The 18100-nt window shown below is 41.3% G+C and overlaps 1 protein-coding gene and 1 non-coding gene across 8 annotated transcripts in view; both read left to right on the forward strand.

Annotated features, from left to right (window-relative positions):
* The window catches only part of MATR3 (matrin 3), a 45739-nt gene that overhangs the window by 1857 nt on the left and 25782 nt on the right, over positions 1-18100 (forward strand). For 4 of the 7 annotated variants that reach the window (XM_027606644.2, XM_027606636.2, XM_027606641.2 and 1 more), the window contains exons 3-5: positions 919-1000; positions 1850-1925; positions 8125-8251. The gene's annotated coding sequence lies outside the window, so the exon portion shown is untranslated. Of the gene's footprint in view, positions 1-918; positions 1001-1849; positions 1926-8124; positions 8252-13920; positions 14073-18100 lie in introns of those variants that run through there. The other 3 variants (XM_027606638.2, XM_027606643.2, XM_027606640.2) reach the window with 2 other exon arrangements.
* On the forward strand, positions 1563-1763 carry LOC113930060. Its single transcript, XR_003522431.1, has one exon. It is a non-coding gene; the product is annotated as a small nucleolar RNA SNORA74 (small nucleolar RNA).

Consider the following 18100-nt stretch of genomic DNA (forward strand, 5'->3'; position numbering starts at 1 on the left):
CAAGTGCTCCAAAGAGTCAATGGGCTTTTTGCAATTTTTCACTGAAATCAAAGTGCCTGGCCCCCATTCCTGCACCGTAGAAAGCTAGTCATGCTGATCCCTTTGTAGGGGGTTTCAGAGATGCAGTTACCTATAGGAATGCCTGATTAGGGAAATGTTGATGTGCATTTGCTTTAAAAATTAGGGCATTCTTCTCTAGCTCTTTAATAAAATATAAAAATAACCAGTAGATTGAGAAGCTCTAGGCAGTAGGATTAGCTACAACCGTACTAATTTCTGCTTTAGGCTGACACTATATTTTTGTTGGTTTCTTACTGACTTTCAGGAGTGAACAGAGTTGTTGCCCCTTTGGAGCAGTAAATACTGGGTTCCTTTTTGTAGTGATTTTGTTTTGGATTGCTAATTTTCTGAGAAGAGATGCTTCTCAGTTCTAGGCAAACACTTAATACTCAGGGTGATGCTGGAGATTGTCCAGTAGGGCTGACTTAGTTGCTGCTGCTTAGTTGCTTCTGTGAAGTGACAGCCTAGATTCCACAGGAGGAACTGGTGAGGATGTTAGGAGGCACGGGAGTTACTTATAAAAGCTAGCTTTGTTCTGTCAATTGGCTTTCCCTGAAAAGGGTTCACTTAGCTAAATGTTGAGTGCTTTGTGTGAATACGTCAGATGTTCATTGTAAACAGCCTTTTACATATGGGGTCTTAGGAGTCATGCTATCTAGAGGGTTTGGGGGAACGGTTAGCTTTAATGGTAATTATAGGCAAGAAAAAGACAATGGGAAATAAAATAATTCTGGAGGGTACTAAATAGGGTAAATCATAAATGGCAGACAGCATTGTTTCCATTTCTACAGAAAAGCAGCTTCAGGAGCTACTGTTTTAGTCTAGGGTGTTGAACGATGACATCTTTTTCTTTTTCAGGATGACTTGAAAGTGGGGCATCTTGGGTCCTCCTAAAGAGAGAAAATTAGTGGCTGGTGAACAGTCTGTATGGCATTCTCAGGTAAATGTCCCTATTCATTCCAACAGTGACTGCCTCCTGTGTGGCAGGCCTGTTTGCTGGTTGGTATGCATCAGGAAGCAGTGGGGAGGCAAAATCACCTTTTTTGCCACCACCCCCCACCCCAACAAATTCGGCCTCTGAGCCGTGAAAGGCTAAGTGGGATTTTGGTGGTTATGGTCTGAAGGCATGTAGGATCTCTGAGATTATCTGTACCATTCCATCTGAGGAATGTAAAAGGAGATTGTAAAGTCCTGGATAAGAAGGATGGTGTTATCTTTTTTTTTTTTTTAAGGATGGTCTATCTTGTGTGTTCACTGCTAGATCCCAATCATAGTGCCTGGCACATAGCAGGAATTCCCTGAATGTTGGACAAAATGACTGAAGGCATGGGAAAGGGGTTCCTGTTTCCTATTTGTTTAAAGGGCTTGGCAGCAAAGTCTGCCATCAGTGCTTCCAGGCTTCTGGTTTGCAGTCAACATTGAATTCATGAGGATACCTGTATCCCTATCTTCTACTTGGGGTGTCTGGGTATCTGAAACAAAGAAAGCTGTTTTGGGAATCACCCAGCTGTTGTCAGCTATCCAGGCTAGTGTGATGCCTTGGATGGTGTTACACGGTTGGAAGAGCAAATGCGGCCTTTATTGAGGTCTGGCTCCAAGCACTGTTTTGGTGGTGTGGCTAAGTACTCTTGGGCAGCGTTTTGCACCTGTGAGAGTGGAGTAACTCCTCCTGTGGAGTTGGTCCTAGTCTGGGTGCAAACAGTTTTTGTTTTTGCTTTTGTTTTTGTTTTTTGAGGAAAGGACCCTATCTTAGGGATAGCTTTTCATTCCTTTCCTCTTTGAATCCTAGATGCCTTTACCCTAGTGAGAAATCTGCCTCCATCAGGACCTCAGATGTCTGACAGCCCTATGTGACATCAGGATAGGTAATGTATATAGTCCCTTTTGTCGTGTAGGTTCTCATTAACATGTTTCAGCTCAGATGGGTGGTGTGAAATAATAGAAAAAATACATATTGGCGTCTGCTTTCATCTTGGCACAGAGTTCCTAAAACTCTTAAAATTCCCTAAGTGATAAGAACACTAGGAGCATCTTTTGTTCTAATGTTTGGTCTTTGACTCTGTGTTCTGACACTGAGCTCCTAAATCCAGGAATTTCCTGGATGATTGGAATGTTTGTTCTAATGAGGCTGGTCACCAGAAAGGCCAAGCAATGATTAGAAGCTTAGAAGTTTCAGCCCCACCTGGATTCTTCAGAAAGGGGAAAGGGGCCGGAAATGGAGTTAATTGATCATTCCCACATGATGAAGCCTCCATAAAAATCCCAGTAGTGTGGAGTTTAGAGAACTTTTGGGTGGTGAACACTTGGGCTGCAGAGTAGTGCACCCAGAGAAGGCGTGGAAGCTCAATGCCCCTTTCCACATAGCCTTGCCCTGTGCATCTCCCATCTGGATGTTTATAGCCTTTCTCATATCCTTTTAAAATAAACTGGTAAACAGTAAGGAAACCATTTTCCTGAGTTCTGAGACTACTCTAGCAAATTAATCAAACCTGAGGGGGGTTTGTGGGAACCTCTGATTTGTATCAGAGACTGGTCAGAAGCACTGGTAACAACCTGGACTTGTGATTGGCATCTGAAGTGAGGGAGGGGCAGTCTTGTTGGACTGCACCCTTAACCTGTGGGGTCTGATGATACTCCAGGTGTATAGAGTGTCAGAACTGAGTGAAACTGTAGGACACCCAGCTGGTGACACAGATTTGCTTGATGTGGGGGAAAACCCACACACATCTGGTGTCAGAAATGCTGAGAGTGTGGTAGTAGTGTGAGAGTAAAGGAAAAATATAAAGTGAAGTTTTCTTGGGGTCCTGGCTAGCTCAGTCCATAGAGCATGTGACTTTTTTTTTTAAGAGCATGCGACTCTTGATCTCAGGGTCCTGAGTTCAATTAAAAGAAAAAATTTTTTTAAAAAACTGAGGTTTTCTTTACAGGTGGAAAAACTTTGAGTTCTAAAACTTAGAGTTCACATAGGACTGCCTATCTAGAACTTAGTACTCTAAAAACTTAGAGTATGAGAATATTAGACAATACTTGATCTAAGGTCCAAGGCTTAAACTAAAGTCTCATAGAGTTGCGTTGTACAATACATGACACTACTTCAACTGACAAAAACTAAATCTGGTTTTCCATCTCAGTATTTGGTGACTACCATAGTGGACAGCTCAGAGAACATTTCCACCAACGTGGAAAGTTTCATTATACACTGCTGTTCTAGAGCAGGGGTTGGCAAACTTGCTGTAAAAGGCCAGATAATATTTTAGGCTTGTACACCATATATTCTCTTGTAGCTACTCAGTTCTGCATTTGCAGTATGAAAGCAGCCATAGACATAGACAGTGTGTCAACAAATGAGCATTGCTGTGTTCCAATAAAACTTTATTAATGGACACTGAAATTGGAATTTTGTAAAGTTTTCAGTGTTATAACTGAAAAATTTCCCCCAATCATTCTAAGCTTGAGGGCTTTTCAAAAACAGATTGGCAGGCCAAAATTGGCCTGTGAGCTAGAGTTTGCCAATCCCTGTTCTAGAAAATTAAATTCAGGCCTTGAGATTTGACAGCTCATTTAGTGACAGGTTCAGGGCCAGTACCAACTTGTCTCTGAAGAATTCCATGTTATCAGTACCTTCGCCTCACAGCAAGCCTTTACCATCTAGCCTTAAACTCTACCTTGTAGAGGACTAAGATGACTTTAGTAAATTATCCAGTGCTAGAATAGTCCTTTCTTGTGTTTGGAGTTTGTTGTGTATATTCTTTGCATGGCTTACTTTTAATCATAGTGGTTCTCTTCATTTTTAATGTATACCCAAAGGAGAGGTTCTAAGAAAGAACAGCAGTCTGATCACAGCTTCAGCCCTAGGTCGTGAAATAGAAATGGTCCCTAAGGAAGAAGGAAGACTTTGTCATGACATCTTGGTTTAAAATCTGGGATGGTATGCTCTCTGAGCGTACAGATTGCCTTCCTGACTACTCTTAAGGCTACCCACGTGCAGCGAGGGTGCTTCTTTGTTGCTACTTGAAGAAGGATGATTCATTGGTATCTGTATTCAATGCCCCAGGAGATTTCAGTGGCTTAATCATGCACATTAAAATGTAATGGGATTTCCTAGTTGATAGGTGAAGTTAATTAGTCACCTACTACTCCCTGTTGACTTGATTTTCTTTTTTTAAAATCTCCTGGTGAGGAAATAAAAGAAGATGAAGTAAAACATTTTAAAGTAACTATTTAGCCCCAAGCTGCCACCTCCTATTGTAGGTAGCAATTAGTAGACACAGTGACCCTCTTCATTGTCCTGCTCAAGTTTCAAGGCTCAGTCCTATGCCATACTAAGGAAAAACTAAAGCAGGACAGGTAGGGAGACACAAGTATTGAGTAGACCATCCCTGGTGCCTATCCATAATTTACTTCCCTTCCTTCAGGGTTGAAACTGCTATCAGTGGACTTTTGCCTTAAAATTGTGGATCATGTCTCAAATTGTAATCAGGAAAATAAAAATAAAACCCCAGAGAAATAAATTGTGCAGGCCCCAAAGGGACACAAAAAGGTGGATCACTGCCTAGGAATTCACACAAAAGAAAACAATCCCTTAAGAGCAACTAATTAAGTACTTAAAAGAGTGACAATGACTCCTTGAATCTTGTTGCCTAATTAGGGCTTTATGAACAGCTCCAGTTAATGGACCTGTCAATATTCTCTTGGAAAACAATTTCACTGAATTAACAAATCAACTGTAATACTTAGAATGTCTGCTTAGCAATTCTCTTTACTGCTATTTAGAAACAATAAGCCAGCTTGCTGGGTCGTATATTTGTCAGTTTAGTATCCTAAGGTCTGGCCCAAAGAAGCCTGTTACTTTGGCCCTCCCCTTTAGAGTATGAGACTATTCTGTACTACTTGTTAAGGGTGACTTAATTACTACCTCAGAAAAGGCTGGTAAAATGGACCTTGAAATTTTGTTTTAGAATAATTGTAGATTTACAGAAAATTTGTGAAGATAGTACAAAGAATTCCCATGTACCCTACATCCAGTTTCCTCTAATAACATTTTACATTAGTATAGTTCATTTGTCACAATTAGTGGGCTAATATAGATAACGTTACTATTACCTACGTCCATACTTTATTCACATTTCCTTAGTTTTTACTTAATGTCCTTTGTTCTAAGATCTCATTGAGGATATCACATTTAGTTATTATATCTCCTTGGGCTCCTTTTAAAAATTATTTTTTTATTTTTTTAAGATTTTATTCTGGAGTGCCCTCTGTACCCAGCATGGGGCTTGAACTTATAACCCTGAGATCAAGTCACATACTTTACCAACTGAGCCAGCCAGGCGCCCTCCTTAGGTTCCTTTTAGCTATGACAGCTTCTTAGACTTGCTTATTTTTGATGACCTTGAATTTGAGTCAGCTATTTTGTAGAAAGTCCCTCAATTAGGATTGAGTTTTTCTCATGATTAAGCTGGGCTTAAGGGATTTTGAGAGGAAGACCATAGAGGTAAATTTCCATTCTCTTTATCAAGATGACTTATTAGTGTTGCTGTTAACCTTGATCAGCTGGCTGAGAGGTTTGTCTTGCCAGATTTCTCCACTGTAGAGTTACTCTCCCTGACCCAATTCTGTGTGCTTTGGAATGAAATCACTATGTGCAACAAACAGTTAAAAAGACAGGAGTTGTGCTCTCTTTGAAAGTGGAATATCTATGTAGGTTACTTGGAATTCTCAAGAAATAAATTGACCTCTCATTCAATTCATTTATACCACTATAAACCCACGGCTATTTCTGCTATGCTTTGGGAAGTACTCCAGTAATACTTTATTTCGTTCAGCGTTCCAGCTTTGACCTTTGGGAGAGCTCTTAGTTTGGCTACTGTATACCTTCAGTATGCCTCCATCATTGTGGGGTTTTGGTTTTTAAGCACTTCTCGCTTTATGGCACTATTAAGATGCTCCATACTCATCTGGTATCTTTCTTGTCTCAGTGTCAAACATTTGTCCAGGGACCCCTGGTTCCTTTACTGGTGAATGGCATTAAGAAACTAGGCACTAGATATGCTCTTGATACTGAGGTGCTGTTGCTTCTAGGCCCTGTCTGCTGGTAGAACAATGAACTGTCTATAACCAGGATCTTTACTTCACTGTCCCCCGTATTGTGTAAACATTCTATTTTTAATATTCAACACCTTTTAGTTTATAGTCGTTTATTCTCCCTCATCTAGAATAATGGTTGACCTTGTTTTCTTTTAGAGTGGATGCAAAAGTTGATTCTTTTTACCATATGAACTCACAGCGGAGGATGGGACTTCCTTTTTTGTTGTTGTTGTTGTTTTTGTTTTAATCTTGTAGAAGGGAGGAGCCAAGCCCTTGTTCTAGTGTCGGAATGGGTTGGAGGGTGGAGATGCCCTCAAAGGCCTAAAGCCTCTGAGTTAGAATCTGGACTTTATCAGAGTGGCAGCTAGTAGAACTCTCTCTCCATCTCCTCAGTTGTAATTCTCTGGAGGATAACTCCAGGGGCTACGAAAGGTTGCAAGATGTTGGCCACCCTGCCAATGAAAGATGAGGCAGTGAGCAGGAGGGGAAAAGGCAGAACAGAAAAGTTCTGCCCCAACCTCTACTACCCCTACTCTCATTGCACTCTGCCCTTTTCTGCACTAGGCTTCCATTTCTTGCCCTTCTATAGTAGGACCCAATCATGATCAGTTCCTCCAAGAACTCTTCATATTTAATTTTTCAGATCTCTAACTTACTTCTTGTTTGTGTAATCTCCAGGGCTGAGTTAGAGGAAGACAATGACCTATGCTAATTACACATCTTATCAGAAGACTGTCATTTAACTCACCTTTTTTATGAGTTTATAGCCTTTATTAAGTGAACTCTGCTAGATGTTGGGGTGAGTGATGGACAAGACATAGTCCCTGCTTACCTAACATGGCCTGTCAGGCCTTAACACAGTCTAACCCTTACCCCTCTCATCGCCCCATCTTTACCACCCTCAGATTCCCTTCTGGCCACACTGGTTTCGTTCAGTCCTTGATAAGACTTTTGCTCTTAGGTCTCTGCACATGCTATTTGCCTTTCTGGTTCCATCTTCCTTCTCCATTTTGTCTCCTTTGAGGTCTTAGCTCAGACAGCCCTTCTGCAGAGAAGCCACATTCCCTGAGTATCTGAGTACCCACTCCATGTGTCTTCGCACCATGGCTCCCCACAGACCTAGTCAGTCAGATGCTGTGTAAGAGTCCTTTGAAAGGTATTATTCACCAGCTTCTCAAGGTTATTTCCCATACTGCCAGGCAGCCTCAATTCTGCTGACTGCTGACTAAAGACCTTCAGCTGGTAAATATGAATATCTTTGTGTCAAAATATATCCAAAATAGAGTAATGCCATTGGCATATCCTGCTTTTCAAGATTACCACAGTAACTGAAGGTATCAACAGTGCTGGTTTTGTTCTTTAACCGTTTGAAACAAAATCATGAAAACAAAGGTGTCTGATTTCCAAAGCATTTGCTCTTGGACTCTAAAGATGTAACCTAGTGTGCAACTATTTAAAACTAAATTTAACTTCAGAAAGTATTGAAAGAAAATAATGGATTTGCAGATTTCCAATTTGAAACATCTGTTTTTTAAGATTTTATTTATTTATTTGACAGAGAGACACACACAGCGAGAGAGGGAACACGAGCAGGGGGAGTGAGAGAGGGAGAAGCAGGCTTCCCGCCAAGGAGGGACCCCGACACGGGGCTCGATCCCAGGACCCTGGGACCATAACCTGAGCCGAAGGCAGACGCTTAACGACTGAGCCACCCAGGTGCCCCGAGACATCTGTTAACTAAAATATATGTGTGGCCTTTTGTTACTTTTTTTAGTAATCTATGTCTTTATAGTTAAAGTTTGTGAAACAGCTTTGTGTGTAAATTATAACTAGAAAACTCTAGCGGTCATTGTGCTGACAAGTAGGTGCCAGATTAAACGTAGGTTATAACCAGACTTAAATGGATAATTTTAACATGCTTACTCTGGGGCTCTATAAAAATAAATAACCTTTGAATCTATGGTTTTGTCATTTTAGGATATTCCTGTAAATATACTGCAGGACGTGTGGCACTCTACAACACTGACAACATTTACTGCATGTTGATGTGCCAGAATTGGTAAACTCATTCTACATCTCTTAATCCTCTCAACAGGCCTACAAGGTACTGCTGTTATTTTGCCCAAGGTCACACAGTGGGTCCAGGAACCACTGTGGTGTTCAATTAATCTAGCTCCAAAGCTAGTGTTTGATTTGGAACTTTTAAGTATGGTGCCCCCAGGTCTTTCCAACTAATTCTAATAAATAATTGCTTGCCTTCTTTAATCATCAAACTCATTCAGACTAAGGATTAACATCTTTCATGAACTACTGAAATGCCAGTTTTTTCTAGTTTCTCAAAACTATTCCAAATGCCAAATAACTTCTTTCAGGCTATCAGCATCTTGGCCACTGTTGCTGAAGCTTGAAGAGGCTTGCTTTTGCTCTTGGCATACAAAGAACATATACAGACAAACCCATTAGCCTTGCTTTTAGCACACATCTACTTTATTCTTCCTGTCATATCACCTATGAATCTCTTAGGTATTTTTAAAATGTCCCTCTGGAAGGCCTCAATGGGTCACACATTCCCACACCCAGGCTTGCCCTCTGATAGCGTTTGTCACATTTTATTAAAATTATTCAGTGCTAGCCCTACTAAACTATGGGTTCAGTGAGGGTCAGAATAAGAAAATTGAGACATTAAAAAATTCCTCAAAGATTTACCTTTTTTTTTTTTTTTTTTTTTTTTTTTAAGAGAAAGAGAATGCAGGGCAGAGAGGGAGAGAATCTTAAGCAGGCTCTAGGCCCCTACAGAGCCCGATGCTGGGTCCCATCTCACGACTCTGAGATCTTGACTTCAGTGAGGACGCTCAACCAACTGATCCAAGCAGGTGCTCCAAAGATTTACTTTATTAAAGGATGGAGTAGAGTAGGGTTCCCATTTTAGTTTTACATATATAGTAGTAAAACTGCTAAATTAGGGACATAAAGATGTTACAGATACATGTAATAAACAGTTACATAATAAAACAACACAGAAAAGTCATTCTGAGATTATTTCAACAATATATCAAGAATAATCTCCCTAGGGGTGCCTGGGTGGCTCAGTTCTTAAGCCTCTGCCTTCAGCTCAGGTCATGACCCCAGAGTCCTGGGATCTAGCCCTGCATTGGGCTCCTGCTCGGCAGGAGGCTTGCTTCTCCCTCTCCCACTCCCCCCTCCCCAGTTTGTGTTCCCTCTCTCGCTGTCTCTCTCCCTGTCAAATAAATAAATAGAATCTTTAAAAAAAAGAAAAGAGAATAATCTCCCTACATGCTAAAACAGCATTTGCTAAAACTGCTGAGGGTCAACATTCCTAACCGTTAAAAGCGTCTTACTCCAAAAGGCTGTGTGATGCTTAATGAGGAAACTAGAAATGATCCTATTTAAAAAAAAAAAAAAGCTTTTTTTCAAGGTTACTATCAAACATAATTAGAAAAAAAATGGGGAAAGAAGTAAAAATCACTCATAGATGGTAAGTTTACTTGGAAATATGTCTATGGGTGTCCATTGAAAGTGGTTCATTGAAGTAACAAGTAATAGGTTTGAAGATAAAAAAAAAGATTTATCTTTAGGTTAAAATTTCTTAGATATGGTATGAATTACCATTTAAGGTCTCATTTGTGTCTGTCAGTATTTTAATGTTTTCCTCATCTATAACTTCTGTACATCTATCTAATTATTCCCATATTTATTTTCCTTCCAATTTAAGATTTTATTTATTTATATGACAGACAGCGAGAGAGGGAACACAAACAGGGGGAGTGGGAGAGGGAGAAGCAGGCTTCCCACTGAGCAGGGAGCCCAATGCGGGGCTCGATCCCAGGACCCTGGGATCATGACCTGAGCCGAAGGCAGATGTTTAACGACTGAGCCACCCAGGCGCCCCTAAATAAATAATTTAAAAAGTAAATAAATCTTCATTTAGTGTGTATCATTACATAACAAACCACCTTAAAACTTAATGGTTCAAACAAGTATTAAAATTCTTTGGGTTGATAGGGCTCAGCTGGGTGGTTGTGTTCTACATGGACTTGGCTGGAGCTCTAGCCATTTGGAGGCCTCATTCAGCTGGAGCTGTAGACTCGAAGTGCTTTGGTTCTTTTGATGTGGCCTCTTCACAGTGGTTGGGATTTCACATGGCAACTGGGTTCCAAGTGGATGAAAAAAGATCTTAAAATTTTGTCTCTTCTGAAAAAAAGTCACTTCTGCATTCTGTTGGTGAAAGCCATTTATAGGGCCCTTCCAGATGCAGGTAGAGTAGAAATTGATTCCACTATGAGAAGAGTGGCAAAGAATTTGTGGTCATCTTTGGTAAACCACAAGCATATACACACATATGCATATACATACAAAGTGTTTCTTTATAGAAAATCCTTGGAATACACAAGAAATGATTGGTAAGTGAGTTGCCTTTACGTAGGGGAACCCAAGTTGGGGAAAACTTGTGTTCTTTGAATTTTATTATATGTATTATTTGTTCAAAAATTATTTCTTAAACATCTTACCTGTCCTTGCCCCCATGCCACTGCTAAAAGAGCCACTGGTTAATAGTTCTCTATTTTTAAATAGCTTAAAGTATAGGAATGACCTGGTTTCAGGGCATTAAATCTGTTAAAAAAAATAACTAGATGGTGGACTGTCAAGAGATTGAGACTACAGCTCTGGTGAAGGCAATAACATGTCATGCTCAAAAGCTCTGTTTGGATTGATATAGAACTGGGTTCAAATCCTGGCTTTTGTCACTATTGAGCTGCTTCACCTGCAAGCTTCCTAATCTCTTACATAAAACCGGAATAATGGTACTTTACCCTCAAAATTGTAATAATTAGAAAGTATTATCAGCTGCTTAGTGATTGTGTGGTATCAAATACATGTCCTCAATATGTCTCCTGTGCCAAACTAAAAGGTCTTCATTATCAGTGCAAATCCAGATTCTTTCCTGGTGTTTAAAGTCTTACATAACATAGCTGTCACTTAGACCTTTCAAAGTCTTAGCAGAAATTCTTGCTTTGTAGCCTCATTCTTTACCATCCCTGGTGCACACCTCACCTACTCCCAAGTAACCTAAACCAGTATAGAGTTCTTGATTCATCTCTACTCACAGCCAGGCCCACCTTGAGGCCAGACTCCTTGTCCATTCGCCATCAGACTACGATCCTTAAGAGCTGGCAATTGGTCATTGAATCCCTACCCTTGTATTGTGTCCTTAATGAAATAGGCATTTGATGACTGAAATCTTGTATTAAGTTTGGTTTCCAATGTGTCTTTTTGCTGATGAGCCACTAAATAAATAATTACTCAATGATAAAGTTTGACTTTTCTTCTTTGTATGATCACCAGATGGCATTACAGCCTTACACAAAAGCATGGGTAAGTGCATATCTTAGTTCTAAGATGCATTCATGTTTCTAAATGAGGAACAGAGCCTCTTGTTTCATCTAAGTGCTGGAAACAACATAAAGGGAAGTCTTAGCCAAGATTACTTGGAATCAAAGGCTCACCATGTAGAAAGCAGATACGGTTTTGAATGGAAGATGCAGGATTCACAGAGGAATTAGGATTCCCCAAAGTTTCATTATGGAGCTAACCAGTAGGCTTTAAACATCACTTAACAGAGGACCTTCAGTCCGATGGTTATACAACATACATGGAGATGTGGGATTGCAGTTCCGCTCTTCACTATGGCTATTTAAAAATTGTCCCTTAGGGGCACCTGGGTGGTTCAGTCAGTTAAGTGTCTGCTTTTGGCTCGGGTCCTGATCCCAGGGTTCTGGGATTGAGTCCCACATCAGGCTCCCTGCTCCACAGGGAGCCTGCCTCTGCTTCCCCCTCCGTCTCCAATGAATAAATAAAATCTTTTTTTTAATTGTCCCTTCTTCAACTCTAGTCCTCAAGTATGATTTAGTCACACAATTGAAGTCACCTGAATATCATTCCCAAGGCTTCAACCAAACCTAATGAGAACTCTACACCATCCTCTCCAATGCCTCCTGTTAAAGTCATGTCTCCTTTCTCTGGATCCTGTTTTAGTGTCCATTACAAATTGCCCCTCCTTTAACTTGTTTTCTCTTCAACCAATCCTTTCCTAAAATACCCTTCCTGCCAACATTTTAATTGTGCTCAAAACTCCTGTAGTAAGGGGTGCCTGGGTGGCGCAGGCAGTTGAGCGTCAGACTCAGGTCATGATCTTGGGGTCCTGGGATGGAGCCCCACCTCAGGCTCTGTGCCCAGCGTGGAGTCCACTTGAGATTCTTTCTTTCCCTCTGCTCCTCCTGCTCATGCTCTCTCTAAAATAAAATAATCTTTTTTAAAAAACCCACAAAACTCTCAGAGTAAAATGAAAAACTAAACCCTGCTTTCTCCAGCCAAACCTTTCCTGCATTGGGTAGTTTCCGTCCGTTTCAATACACCTCTGGTCTGACTTCCTCTCCCACTTTATTGGAAGCAAGTCCATAATGTTAAGGATGATGTCCATCTTGCTAAATCTTTTGTAGATGTTTTTAGTCCTAGTCTTCCCTGTAAATAGCATCTGACCCTGTTGATCACTTTGACCTCTATTTTGGCTGTCAAGGCAGTACAATTTGTGTGCCTCCCTGCTCTTCCCAGACTTTTTTGTTTCCTCCCCCCCACCTCTGTACTCACTTGGTCTCCTTTGCCACTCAGCTCTACCTGATTCTTTTCTCAAGGTCCTAAGTCCTCTCTTTTCACTGTACTATCTCCAGCTTAACTCTGAAATCCCATTGCTTCATTTATGTCATTAACTCAAGTGTGCCACTAACCTACATCTTTTTCCCCTGAGCTCAAGACCCATAAATACCACTCCTTACTTTAAAATTGATGCCAAACATCTTGCCTTATGGTTTCCCCTCCTGGTACTCTGCCAGTGCCACTTAATAGCACTGCTAACCATTGAGTTGTCATTCATTCATGACCCTTCCCTTCCTCATCTTCAGTATCCAGTCAAATTAACAAGAGTTAAGTTCTGAACTAGACGATCTCTTCAATTCCCTACTGGTCTCTGGTCTTCTCCATCTTTGCCCTCTCCACTGTCTTCACAGAGGACCCGGAACTATTTTTCAAAGATGGCGAGTCTGATTCAGCAGTCAAGATTTTAAAAATTTGAGTGCTATTAGTATTTGTATTCACTAATTTACTTCAGGCTTCAGGTGACTGCTCGTCCCTCTGCATTTAAATTTGAAAACCCAGGGAAATGGCCGTTCCCTGAAGACTTACTGCAGTTTCTCGAAGTCTACCTCAGGATTTTCACATGTGTAATTCGGGAACCTCTATCAGTCTCAGGGGAGTTTTACATTCAGTCAAATTCAAAGTGGCGGCGGTGGTCTTTCTTTGAATGGGCTGGGTTCTCTATCTTCCACTTCCATGACCCTCCACGGAATTACTGGGATTAAAAGCCGGCCAAAATGGTATAGGTTCCCCGGTCTGGCGCTTGGCAAATACTGAGAGAATAATCAGAATAGAAATCGGGTCTAAGCTACTGACTCCCGCGACTCGCTTCTATCGCATACCCTATTTAAATTTTGCACCATGAAGTTAAAGGTTGAGAAAAAGCTTTTTTGGGGAATAGGACTCGAACTCGTAAACTATAGCGCTCTATCCATTTCCCGCCACAAGCGGACTCCAGGATTAGAGAACAACGACCGTCGCCGAACGCGCGGGTGGTGTGCGCGCCCTGAGTAGGGGGAGGGGCCTGGCGCGCGCAGAAACAGGACCCGAGAGGAGGTGGGGTGGGTGTACTCTCTCGCGAGAGCGGGTTTGTTCTTGGGCTGCAGCCGCCGCTGCCACCTCTTACCAGCGCCGTTGCTGCGGGGGATTGTGGGAGCCTCCGCGTCCCGCTCGCTAGGAGAGAGCTACCTCTCCTTTTCCCTCTCCCTTTCCTTAAGGTAGGCGTGAAGCGGGTAAGAATCGGGGTGGGGTGGCCGGGGGCTCTCCGCGTCCGCCGGGAGGAGGCAGGGACGGCGACAGGGGCCGCGGGGAGCCGGCGGCGCGCCTTTCTCGCTCGCTCCCGCTCGCCCGCTCTGCCTCCCTCCTCGTTGCGTATGTGAGCCGCCTCATCGGCGGCCGCCATGTTAGGAGCGCAGTGGCGGCGCAACCAGCCTCCTCGGGCGGCGGAGGTGAGCGGTCCCGGAGGGAGACACGCGGCCAGCCAAGGGCCCGGGGTGCGGCGGGAGAGTCGGGGGGCGCCGAGGGCAGCCGATCGGCCGAGCTTCCCGCGTCCTGGGCTTGCTGTGGGCGGGGGCGGGACGACGAGCCCGTTACACGCGGGCTGCAGCTCTGAGGCGAAGGGAGGAGCGCTCGAGGCCTGAGGGACTGGCTGTCCATAGGGGGCCTACTGTTTGGGGAGAATAGTTAAAGCAGCGAAGTCTTGGAATAGCTCCAGCCCCAGATAGGCGTTTGCTTTTTTTTTTTTCTCTTTGCCCCTTTAAATTGTGCCGCAAAATGGAGGATTTTGCAGACTGAAAAGCTTAGCCGTTTGAGCAGCTTTTCTTTCTTCTCCTGGTGTCACGGCCTTCGCTCTGCTTTTGGCCGATAGCTTCATAGCGCCCCCTAAGACTCCCCTGTCCCCCGCCCACACACATCCGCGCGGGATTTTAGCCGGACCTCGGAAACAATTCCTCCCCACCCCCATCGCGTAAAAATGGCCGAAAAATGAAACGTTAACGCTTGTTTTTCGTATTGCGTAGTGGAGAAAGCCTTCTGCAGTAGGCTGCGAGCCAAGAGACTTGTTTAGAGAGTCACCTCCTATTCCTTCTCTCTTTATTAAGATATTATCAGTCTGCGTTCCTCTAAAAAGGATCGTGTGTTGTGGGACCTTCCGGTTTCCAGACAAAGGGCTTGGAGTACCGTGGTGTAGTCGGCGCATCGTTGTTCTTTTCATTGCTAGCCTTGTGCCATGTTCGGTGTTTTACAGGGACTCTTCCCGTTTGCCGTGAAAGAATTCTCCTAGATGTTTTTCCTGCTCTGTGGCCTTATACTGTGGAATATTCCTATTGGATCAGTTACAGTTTTCCAGACAGATATTTCTAGAACGCTTATGGCGATTCCGAAATTTCTAGTCTTTCAAGCGCGCTGGAATAATGCGAGAATCGTTTATTTCCCAGGTCTTACTAATGAGATTTTTGTCTTTATGCTGCGTTCTTTTGAATAGAGCTTGGTTTAAGATTTTTAAGTGGTCAATAAAACACAATTTTCTCCCAGATAAATTAGAACAGTTGTACTCGACGGGCAAAAATTCTGTTTTAGGCTATTTTCATAAAGGTTGAAAATAAAATTTCCTTTTGAAAACTCAGTGGCTCGGTCATCTGCGCAGTCTGTCGTCATAATTTTTCAACAGTAATGTTTTAGAAATGGAAGGTGGACAAAGATTTTTGTTGCAAAAACGCTGTGTATGCCTTTTGTACTTAACCAGAATGTTTTTGCAAACTTGAAATTGAACACAATTGAAGTACTAAATGAAGATTGTTCTGGTTTGTTATGTAAGACTGGGAAAAGAGATCTTTAGCCAGATGTTTGTGAAGTGCTTTAAATTTACAATTTTTCCCTTGCACTTAACATTTTTATGGTTATAACATTAACGTATATTTTACCCACAGAGGAGGTTTTCACACAACTCCCTTCTCAGCTATGTTTAAGTGAAGCTGCCTTTACATACCATTTTGAACTAATTTTAAAGGATTTAACCACTCTTGATCTGATCATGTATGTTAAAGGAGTCTTTAAACATAATTTCATTAATGTTTTTAGAGTATTGTAAGTGCTAAATAATATAACAAGTGAGTTAATGATAGGTAAACAGATGTTAGCATGAGGAAAGCAAGTAAATTGTCTTACATGACTTCAGAAATAAATGTAATTCAAATCCCTGGTTTCATAGAAGAAAAGATTAAAAGCCCAAGGAGGTTGTGGCAATATAAACAGTGGCAGTGCTGCGGGTGTGTTCTAAAATGCTTGTGTCTTGATTGGGTATTTGATTCAGACTCATAATAAATAGGCTTAAAAATGGAATATACTTAAAGGAGTTTATCCTAAGGGAACAGTATACAAAAGATTTGTGTACATTAATGTAATCTCAGTTATCAAGCTTGCTAAAAGTCTGAAAGATTTAACACTTAGAGATGTGCTAATTATAGTGTGGCTATCTGATGGAAGTCTATATAGCTTTTTAAAACAATGTTTTAAGAGGAGAGTGATGATGGGGAAATAATGAAATATAGTATTACTTGGAAAGGAAATAGTAAAACTCTGCTGATCCCAGATTTGATGGCTTTTTTGTTGGTTTTTAAAGGAACTTTGTGAATAAGCATAAAAATGGAGATGTACCAAAAAATTTCTTAGCTCTGGATGTTGACGTTGGCATTACGGGTGATTTATATTTCTTTCCTTGTGTTTTTCTGACATTTCCACGAGAAATTACATTTATTTTTGTAGGTGGAGGGCGATGAAACATTTTTTATACATGCTAGACTGCTTATCATGTTGTTTTGTTTCTTTAGGCCCTCCTATATTTTTGAGGGGAATTGAGATAAAAGGGAGCCAGTTTCTTAAAAGTCTGAAGTGGTGCAGAGTATTCAGAAGTGGCAGAAAGTAGTGTTTATTATGTAAGATACCCTGGTTATTACATGTAGACAAATGGAGGAATCCGAAGACATCCTTATGTAAGAATATTTAATTTACCGTTGTGGGGACTGATAGTAATTAGGTTACAGTGTGAAGTGCAGCCATTAAACTATTTTAGGAATGATCAAAATCAAAGAATGGGGTAATGGTTTGTTAAAGTGTTATTTATAGCACATTTTAGAGTTGCATTAAAACTGTCCCACACTTGGGGCAACAGGTTCTGAGTGGACTTGACTTTGGGATGGACAATACTGAGTTCTTTGAGGGTGTGGTGGAAGGGTTGTAGACAGTGTAGTTTCACAGTTTTTTATATATATGTATACACGTGGTTATTCCAAGGAAATGAAGCTCCCTAATTTATAATTCTTAGCTATGTATTGGGCCTTCTCATTGGATCATTGGGATTGAGAGCTTTGAAATTCTTTTTAAAAAAAGTTTACATGTATAAAATTTTATTGGATAGTTAAAATGAGCAGAGAGAAAAGCCAGTGGTTTGAGAGAATTGTATATATGTAGCTTTAAAAGAATTTAAGTGGTTTTTTAAAGTTTGCTACTTTAGCTTTTGACTTATTGCAGCCTGTGTCTATCATAAGCTTAAATACAAACATGTAATACAATAAGAGTTACGTGATAAAGTGCTGTTATCTTGCCTGACAAATATAATTACTGATAATTACTGGCAGGTCTGTGAGTAGATGGAGTGCCTTTGATATGATGCAGCTTCCGTATAATTTCCAGCTGTGTATCAAACTTTAACGTTCTCTGCATATATAAGGCTCAAGACTGAAATTAAAATTTATGGAAATAGCAATGAAATCTTTTTTTTATTAAGACTTTATTTTATGTGAGAGAGAGAGAAAGAATGAGAGGGGAGGGTCAGAGGGAGAAGCAGACTCCCTCCTGAACAGGGAGCCTGATATGGGACTCCATTCTGGGACCCCAGGATCACGACCAGAGCCGAAGGCAGTCACTTAACCAACTGAGCCACCCAGGTGCCCCAAATAGCAATGAAATCTTAAGGTTAAATTTTTAAAAATAAAAAATTTTGTTTTAGTTTAAAAAGCTTTTCCAGGTTTAAAGGTTAATTGATAAAAAGAGCTTGCTTTTTTCGGAAAGTTTTTAAAATGGCAGATCTGACATTTATCTTTGATCTACAGTCCCAATAGCTTGTGGGTGTTGGTGCCTATCTTAAAATACAAACTAGTAGGAAAACAAGGTGAATGAAAGGAGGGTGAGGTAATTCATCCCGGCTACTGCTGCTGGATAAGAGCAAAGGATGATCTATGGTAGATGT

Source organism: Zalophus californianus, chromosome 5, assembly GCF_009762305.2.
Source record: "Zalophus californianus isolate mZalCal1 chromosome 5, mZalCal1.pri.v2, whole genome shotgun sequence".
NCBI classification, from domain to species: Eukaryota; Metazoa; Chordata; class Mammalia; order Carnivora; family Otariidae; genus Zalophus; species Zalophus californianus.